Here is a 10,000-nt window from a genome sequence, read left to right on the forward strand (position 1 = left end):
CCTGTTTTTCCAATTAGGGTTGTAGCTTCGCTGGTAATAATAATAAGAATAATAATACTTATAAAAATAGTGTTTTCTATGAAATAGAGGGAAGTCCCCATTTACTTTCTTTAATAATTCAAAAAGTTTCAACAATACCCTATTTTATTTATCAACTGAGAACTACCTACTGAGATTTTAAACTCAGCATATTGAAGCTTTAGTATTTCTACGAGACAATAATGAAAATAAAACTCTTTACAACTGATGCGTGTAGTAATATCACGTGGATGCACGGGCTCTGTCACCCACACATCTGGTGTCTGTCATTTCCATATTATTCGTAACATTGTTAATATCAGGATTGTATACATATTGAGTGATGATCTAACTAATAAATAATCTTCCCCTTTATTTAATTTTTTTTATGTTTATTCAAACTCAAATCCCTTTGGGAAACAAAAAGAATAAAAAAATATATATATATATTTTCCTATCACAAGGAAGAATTTTTTCAAATATTTTAAAGAAAAACAAAAGGCAAACTTGCATCGAATTCAATGAAATATACAATTATTTATAAATCATATAATTTTATGTTTCCATTTTGAAGACTAAAATTATATAAAAAAATAGATTTAAACCAGACTCGACATAAAACATTCTAATGGATTCTGTAATTATATACCCCTTAAAATAAAGAAATTAGTATATAACCCACCGTATATAGTTTCTCCGAAGAAGTTTACACTACCATTCACATGTAAACTATTCACAAATATCTACATTCATAGCATTTATCAGTCGTAGTAATCCATGAGTCACGGTCCATCGATTCATTCATAAAATAACAGCTGACTATTTATCCTATTCCTTTTTACCAAGTTCACAAGAAATATCCTGATCAGAAACAATTTTACTTTCGGTCACCACAAAGTTTGTCTGGGAACTTCCCGGGAGTCTAACACTTCACAAAGTTATGGAATTCAGAGGACAACTGCCGAGGACACAGCACAATTGTGCAGGAAATGTAAACCAATAACAAAATTTCGTACAAATTTGTCCGACGCGCGACTTTTAGCACAGCTCCACAACACGTGGTGGAGGCCAGTGCACGATACAAACGTGCGACCCTTATCAGGTGATGCGGGCGACTAACTCATTCTTCTGTGCCTGCCTGCAGTGCCTGGCCCTGTGGTTGCTGCTAGCTTGGCCTCTGAAGTGGGTGGAGCTTGGAGGAGAGGGGAGACAGAGGGGAGGGGGCGTGGTTTATTAGGGCTTGTGAGAAGCTAGGGGCGGGTACAGGAGGATATTCTATATGCTTGAAGGAGGCCGTATTAGCTTGCGGTTACGGGGGGAGAACCGTCCGTTGAGGTAAGCGTAAAGTTCCGACGGGAACATCCACGCCTCGCGAGTCGCCACATCAGAGGGGAAAGAGAGTGAGCCAGAGTTGTAGGGGGATGAATATGTAAGCCATGAGTTAAGAATGACGCTTGTAGTAGTGTAATAGTGAATGCAGCAACTACGACGAGAATGTGAGAGTACGACACTACCAGTAGTCGGCCGGTGAGAGAGCGTATGGGTGATGCGAAAAGAGTGAATCCACAGGGGTCGCGAATAAAGGGAGAGCGAGGGAGATACACTCACACACACCAGGGGTTGAGGAGAGCATGACCAGGGATATTATGTGAGGGATGAGACTGAAAGAGGTGGGTAAGGGGAGAACAGGAGGGAGAGGGTAGGGAGAAAGGGGGCGGAAAGAAAAGTGGCTTGGTTTAATTTAGGTTCTTAACGAGTTTAACTCCAGAGGGACCTAAAGGGTCTTGAAGGTTATATATTTGCTCTGGTTTCAAAGATGTTGTTTATACATATGGAGAAGGAAGAGTTGATAATACTTTCAACCTTAATTTTGTTGAACTTCTACATCTTAAAATAAAATACAAATCCTACTCAGAGGGTAAATTACGTTTCTTTATATATATATATATATATATATATATATATATATATATATATACATATATATATATATATATATGTGTGTGTGTGTGTGTGTGTGTGTGTGTATGCCATATGTAAAGCAAATTAGCAATATTTTCCTGATTCCAATGAACTGAACAGACATTTTGTATACTTTTACATATATTGATTATTATTATTATCAATATTATTATCATTATTATTTATATATATATATACATATATATATATATATATATATATATATATATATATATAATTGGTTTAAATACACACACACACACACACACACATATATATATATATATATATATATATATATATATATATATATATATACTCTATATACATGAATTCCAATCGGGATGAAAATGAGGGATACGACCAAAGGTTCCCTATTTCAATCAGGATTTGTGGCGTATGAATTAACAAAACAGATATTTTATATTTACCCTTTTTCCCATAACTACATAACTACCGTCACTCATTTCAATAATAATAATAATAATAATAATAATAATAATAATAATAATAATAATAATAATAATAATAAAAGTAATCAAAACTTATTTTATCCAAAGAACCATATGCAAATAAATAATAATCAAAGCTTAGGTTAACATACCAGTGGCATAAGGGTTAAAGGGACATGGTGCCAAACAGCCCATCCTCACTCTAGAATGGATTTCGGACCTCTGATTGGTAGGGGCGAGTGTATGGTTACTCACGTAACAAGAGGAACCCTTCCCCCTCCTTCCTTAGTAATGCACCACACTAAAAGCGAATATCTCTTAATTCATCTCAATTTCTGGTGCCTTTGTTGCGTCGTGAATTCAAATGGAGAATTCAAATGGTGTCTCCTTCCCAAACAGCCATACACGCTGGATTAGTATTTTTGTATCCACATCTGGAACACTTCAGACATTTTCTATAATCATACTAAGTTAAGCAATAAAATTAATTTGGTTAACACAAGATATATACATACATACACACACATTCATTAAAGACGATAGCTATGGCCTCAAAACTTGAAGAAGCTGAGGAAATACGAGGATTCCTATGGGAAACGCATTGATGCCAAGGCTATCACCTTCAATGATCTGGCATCCTGACATGTAAGGTCATTGACGCCGACCTTCAGTGGAAATATATATATATATATATATATATATATATATATATATATATATATATATATATATATATATATATATATATATATACAGTATATATATATATATATATATATATATATATATATATATATATATATATATATAGATATATGTATAATATATACAATATATATGATATATATATATATAAACAATATATATATAATATATATAAATATATATAAGATACATATACAATATATAAGTATATATATATATATATATATATATATATATATATATACACACACACATATATATATATATATATATACACATATATATATATTATTATTATTATTATTATTACTATCCAAGCTACAACCCTAATTGGAAAAGCAAGATACTATAAGCCCAGGGGCTCCAATAGGGAAAAATAGCCCAGTGAGGAAAGGAAATAAGGAAATAAATAACAGAAGAGAACAAATTAACAATAAATCATTCTAAAAAAAGTAATGTCAAAAGAGATATATCATATATAAACTATTAACAACGTCAACAACGAATATGTCATATATAAACTATAAAAAGACTCATGTCCGCCTGGTCAACAAAAAAGCATTTGCTCCAACTTTGAACTTTTGAAGTTCTACTGATTCAACAACCCGATTAGGAAGATCATTCCACAACTTGGTAACAGCTGGAATAAAACTTCTAGAGTACTGCGTAGTATTGAGTCTTATGATGGAGAAGGCCTGGCTATTAGAATTAACTGCCTGCCTAGTATTACGAACAGGATAGAATTGTCCAGGGAGATCTGAATGTAAAGGATGGTCCGAGTTATGAAAAATCTTATGCAACATGCATAATGAACTAATTGATCGACGGTGCCAGAGATTAATATCTAGATCAGGAATAAGAAATTTAATAGACCGTAAGTTTCTGTCCAACAAATTAAGATGAGAATCAGCAGCTGAAGACCAGACAGGAGAACAATACTCAAAACAAGGTAGAATAAAAGAATTAAAACACTTCTTCAGAATAGATTGATCACCGAATATCTTAAAAGACTTTCTCAATAAGCCAATTTTTTGTGCAATTGAAGAAGACACAGACCTTATATGTTTCTCAAAAGTAAATTTGCTGTCAAGAATCACGCCTAAAATTTTGAAAGAGTCATACAAATTAAAAGAAACATTATCAATACTGAGATCCGGATGTTGAGGAGCCACCGTCCTTGACCTACTTACAATCATACTTTGAGTTTTGTTAGGATTCAACTTCATACCCCATAATTTGCACCATGCACTAATTTTAGCTAAATCTCTATTAAGGGATTCACCAACCCCAGATCTATATTCAGGGGATGGAATTGATGCAAAGAGAGTAGCGTCATCTGCATATGCAACAAGCTTATTTTCTAGGCCAAACCACATGTCATGTGTATATAGTATGAAAAGTAATGGGCCAAGAACACTACCCTGTGGAACACCGGATATCACATTCCTATACTCACTATGGTGCCCATCAACAACAACTCTTTGAGATCTACTACTTAAAAAATCAATAATAATGCTAAGAAACGACCCACCCACTCCCAACTGTTTCAGTTTGAAAACAAGGGCCTCATGATTAACACGGTCAAAGGCAGCACTAAAATCAAGGCCAATCATACGAACTTCCCGACCACAATCAAGGGATTTCTGTACTGCATTGGAGATTGTAAGAAGGGCATCACATGCTCCAAGGCCTTTCCGAAAACCAAATTGCAAACTAGGGAATAGATGATTACCTTCAGCAAACCTATTAAGACGTTTTGCCAGAAGACGTTCAAAAACTTTAGATAATATGGGAGTTATGGAAATTGGGCGGTAATCAGTGGGACTTGAGCTACCACAAACACATTTACATAGAGGAGTAACATTACCAATTCTCCAACAAGTGCTAAAAGCTCCTCTTCTTGCTAACTTGCGTAAAATAACAGATAACTTTGGAGCTAAGAAATCTGCTGTCTTTATAAAAAACAAAGGAAAAATACCATTAGGGTCTACACCTCCATAAGCATCAAGGTCCATCAACAGAGCTTTAATCTCACGAGATCGAAAAGCTAAACTAGTTAGTTTAGCCTCAGGAAAACAGGAATGAGGAAGTTCAAGTTTTTCATTACTCTGTTTACTGTCAAAAACATCAGCCAAAAGGGTTGCCTTTTCCTTTGGACAGTGAGTGACTCAGCCATCTGGTTTAAGTAAAGGAGGAACTGTTGCATCTACACCAAAGAGTGCAGATTTAAGGGTAGACCACCATTTATGTTCCTGAGTTGTACCAGAGAGGGTTTCTTTTATGATTAAATTGTACTCCTTTTCAGTTGAGGCATAAACTCTCTGAGCTAAAGCTCGAAGCTGAGTATAGTTGTTCCAGGTCAAATCTGATCTGTTACCCTTCCAAAGGTGATAGGCCTCCTGCTTCTCCAAATAAGCACGTCTACAATCATCATTGAACCACGGTTTGTCCTTCATTCGGTACCTTAGCACACGAGAAGGGATACGCCTATCAATTATGTTGACTAGATTCTCATTCAAAGTGACAACAGGATCTACACTATTATATAATTGTGACCAATTCAAGCACAAAAGATCATGCAAAATCCCATTCCAGTCTGCTTGGGATTTCATATAAATTTTACAAGAATATGATATATCAGGGACAGGCTGCTCAGTCTTCACTAATAATGAAATCAAGGCATGATCAGAAGTCCCGACTGGAGAACCAACCTTACTAGTTATAACGCCAGGGGAGTCAGTGTATACGAGGTCCAAGCAATTACCAGACCTGTGAGTAGCTTCATTTATGATTTGCTCACAGCCTGATTCCGAGGCAAAGTCTAAAGCTCTTAAGCCATGGCGATCGGTAGGAGAGATAGAACTCAACCACTCCCTATGGTGAGCATTAAAATCACCAACAAAGACAAACGAAGACTTTCTATCATCTTCTTGTATCTTAGCCATAATGGTAAGAAGACAATCGAAGATAGAATCATCCATGTCTGGATTCCGGTAGATCGAACACAAATAAAAGTTGTTATGCCTGCCACAAACTTTTATTACCTGAATCTCATGACATCCACATTGATAGCAGGACTTATGAGAAGCAGGGTACTCGGTCCTAATATACACCGCCATTCCCCTGGCCCTAGGAATGGAATCACGTTTCAGCATTATTGGCTACTTAAAACCAGTTATAAGGAGCTCAGATGAGTGCCTCATATTAGAAACCAAAGTTTCTGAGCACAAAAGAATATCATACTGTCTGGACGCAACTGTAAGGTCTCGGATATTTGCATGAAGACCACGAATATTGCAATACAGAAGACGACATTGACGAAATCTAGGACGTACTGGTCCCGGATTTCGCTCAATGTCTCCAGACAGCATAAGAATTAATAGAAATAAAAAAGAGACATCATACTTAAAAACTAGATTAACAAGAATTAAAACAAAAACAATATGTACAGAATAATAATAAAAGTGATTGATGATATCCATAGACTATAGTAAAAAGTCGGAAAAACTGGTCAACATGGAGGAGCCGATACACCATGCAAGGCTAAATACCCTCCAGGATAGCCACTTCAACTGAAGGGAGGACAGTAAGGATGGTTTTGAGAAGAAAAAATCAGAAAAAGGAAAAGACAACCTCTTGATAAACCACCAGGCATCCATGGCCCTTCTATTAAGCCTGCCCAACACACCATTTCAAAAAAACAAGAGGAAGAAAAAAAAATAAGATAGAATAGTGTGCCCGAGTGTACCCTCAAGCAAGAGAACTCTAACCCAAGACAGTGGAAGACCATGGTACAGAGGCTATGGCACTACCCAAGACTAGAGGACAATGGTTTAATATAAATATATATATAAATATATATATATATATATATATATATATATATATATATATATAAATATATATATATATATATATATATATATATATTGTGTGTGTGTATTCACATGTATTTCCCAGACATATATATTTATCTTCATGGAAACCACGTCGAAGGCAAAACCATGCTCCTTGCTATAATGAACACACAAGCCGGAGCGACGACAAGAAGGGATATACATAATCCATACCTGAAAGGCAAGGGCATTACAAAAGTAGAAATAAAGATACTACAGCAGCTATTAATAGGATTTTTTTTTCATTACTACTGATAATACTAATGTAAATGAATAGAGCTGAGTTGTAAAAAGATTAACGAAGTTTATTTTAAAATGCTACAGCTGCACGGCCTTTAAAATGGCTCAAGGCAACCTTCACAAGATAATGCAGGTGGTTGAGAAGAGGAAAGCAATCTTTCATATTTATGGAGCTTTTGTGTCTTGTAAGTAAAACTTGCATATATTTCATCGTACCTTCTTCATATACCGCATTTACACCAAAGTAATAAGTGTTCACCACTACTGTTTTATAATTATTTTTATGAATTTGCTTTCACTTTTGAATTCCAAAATCTATAACTTGTTTCGTAAAGATATCCTTGATAAAAATTATGAATATATTTTAGGAAAAACATCGGCATTTCTCTTACACATTTTTGGGTGACATAAGTACAGTGAACTGTGCTGACCTGTTGTTATACCCCATGTCGCAATTCTACCTCTTTGAATGAGTACTTTATTATTATTACCTCTGTCAACGTAGTTGGGTGAGGTTATGTTTTCGACTCTGTTTATTTGTGAGCAACTTCCTGGCCACAACTTCACTCACAGAGTAGTGAAACTTTCTGTGATTAATTGTTATGTTGAGACGTGGAAGTGATTCAATTTTGAAAGTCCTAGGTCGAAGGTCAAGGTCAAGATCGAGCAAAAGGTTGACCGGATTAACCCTAACCTTAACCCCCAAGTTCGCACATGGTTGTCACACGTCCTTCAAAAACGCCTACAGACTAAATCAATTCTGGGAAAGGCAAGCTAGTTTCAAGAAATAAGCTGCCGTGGCGGAGATCTGCACTCAAAGTAATTTTTTAGTTGTCATCATTTCGTATTTTAAATTAGAGAGTTTAACAGTGCAGTACTGCATGATATAAAATCCGATAAAGTTCATTTTACCTACATGTATTAATTCACGATAATCTAGATAGCACATTCATAATTTATGTATCAATTGTCTCACAAACAAACATTTGTCTACAGTGATTATATCTTTACTCATTTTTCATTCCAGCGCAAAACCAATAAATTTTCAAACAAATCTTGATTGGGAAAAGGTCTGCTATCTATATGTATGTATTATCTTATGATTTTTTTAATATAACACTTATTTTTGTACTTTAATACGAAAAGGTTCTAGAAAACTGGAGCTGTCATCATAAACCAGCTGAATTTAGGAGAGAGAGAGAGAGAGAGAGAGAGAGAGAGAGAGAGAGAGAGAGAGAGAGAGAGAGAGAGAGAGAGAGAGAGAGAGAGAATTTTGACATACTAACACGGTGTTAATAAGTCTGAACGGACTAGTCCTGCTAACATTATTCTATCACCTCCGTTAAATCAAACGGCTCATTTCCGTCTTTCCTTGCAAATTTTCTTTCATGTATCATTTATAGCAACTCTTAACCCTCAAGTATCTACTGATCAACAAACTACTGATCAAACTTTCCAACTACGATCAAATATTTTCTCCCTATTCAGATCCCTAAATTCATTATTCTTTCAACCTTTCCTACGAAATATATACTATTCATAATTATTCATTTCAACTGACTTTATTTTCTTAATGCTTTCAGTGGCATATTTACCTCTGCGAAGATTTTGAGGTCTTACTATGTTCCTTGATTCACCAATCATCTAATCCTATCACATTTTAAAGGTTTTAAAGACCGCTCATGAATGGCAGAGGCAAGAGACAGTGACATTGCCCTATAAAGCAGGACAATACCCTAGAGACTGACCATATATACATATGATCAGCGCCAAAGCCCCTCTCCACCCAAGCTAGGACCAAGGAGGGACAAGCAATGGCGGCAGATGACTCAGCAGATAAGACCTATAGGCTCCCCTAAACCGTCCCATCCTTAGCTAACAAGGATGGTAAGACTGCAGCGACCGAAGAAACTAACGAGTTTGAGCAGGACTCGAACCCCAGTCTAGCATTTCCAGGATTTTCCAGATCACTAGCTACAGTACATTGTATCTACCTGGCTTTCATTTACTCTCTTGCTTAAATCGAGCTTCTTTCTCCTCTTTCGAACTATTCTAACGTTCTCTGAACCATTCTTGTTAAAATTCACCCTCTACTTCTTACAAACCATTTGAAATTTATCGCTAGTCTGTACAGTTTCTCCTCACTTTTACCAACCAAAGCAGTCCATCTACTCGCATAATTCACTTCCAACTCACAAACCTGCACCAGCAATTCGAGTCCTTTCCCTAACCTATCTTTTCACTACATGCTCAAAAATATTCATCAGTAATATACATAAAACAACTTCATCCGAGACTTACTTTTCAATTAGATCAGCCCTTTGGCTCTACATTATTTATTCTCTCCCCAATGTCATTGGTATCATAACATCGTTGATTTAACATTTTACCATGAGCTTTCTTCAAGTCCTTGTTTATTACACAGGATTTGTATTATTACCTTTGAAGTTCTCATTTAACTTCACAAAAAAAAAAATGATTTAAACTACTTGATTGTCTAAAACGTCGCTGTTCTATACCACTGAGTCCTTCAATCATAAATCCTACATCATCAAAACTTTAATAAACTTTATTCCAAACACCTCTATCGTATTTTCTTCCTTGTGGGGGAAATGTTATCCTTCAAATCATTCTTTGAAACCTTTCACACATCCTTAAACGTCCCATATAGCCATTGCATTTCTCGTTCACAGATAAAATGAACCATTTTATGAACAAACTAATCAA

General features: G+C 35.4%; 1 protein-coding gene across 8 annotated transcripts in view; it reads right to left on the reverse strand.

The window, feature by feature from the left end:
- LOC137634499 (cell adhesion molecule Dscam1-like) overlaps nt 1-1,122 on the reverse strand; it is a 400,372-nt gene extending 399,250 nt beyond the window's left edge. For 7 of the 8 annotated variants that reach the window (XM_068366931.1, XM_068366930.1, XM_068366928.1 and 4 more), the window contains exon 1: nt 701-1,122. The gene's annotated coding sequence lies outside the window, so the exon portion shown is untranslated. The remainder of the gene's footprint in view (nt 1-700) is intronic. The other variant, XM_068366927.1, reaches the window with a different exon arrangement.
- Between the last annotated feature and the right edge of the window lie 8,878 nt (nt 1,123-10,000).

Source organism: Palaemon carinicauda, chromosome 44 (genome assembly GCF_036898095.1).
Source record: "Palaemon carinicauda isolate YSFRI2023 chromosome 44, ASM3689809v2, whole genome shotgun sequence".
NCBI lineage: Eukaryota > Metazoa > Arthropoda > Malacostraca > Decapoda > Palaemonidae > Palaemon > Palaemon carinicauda.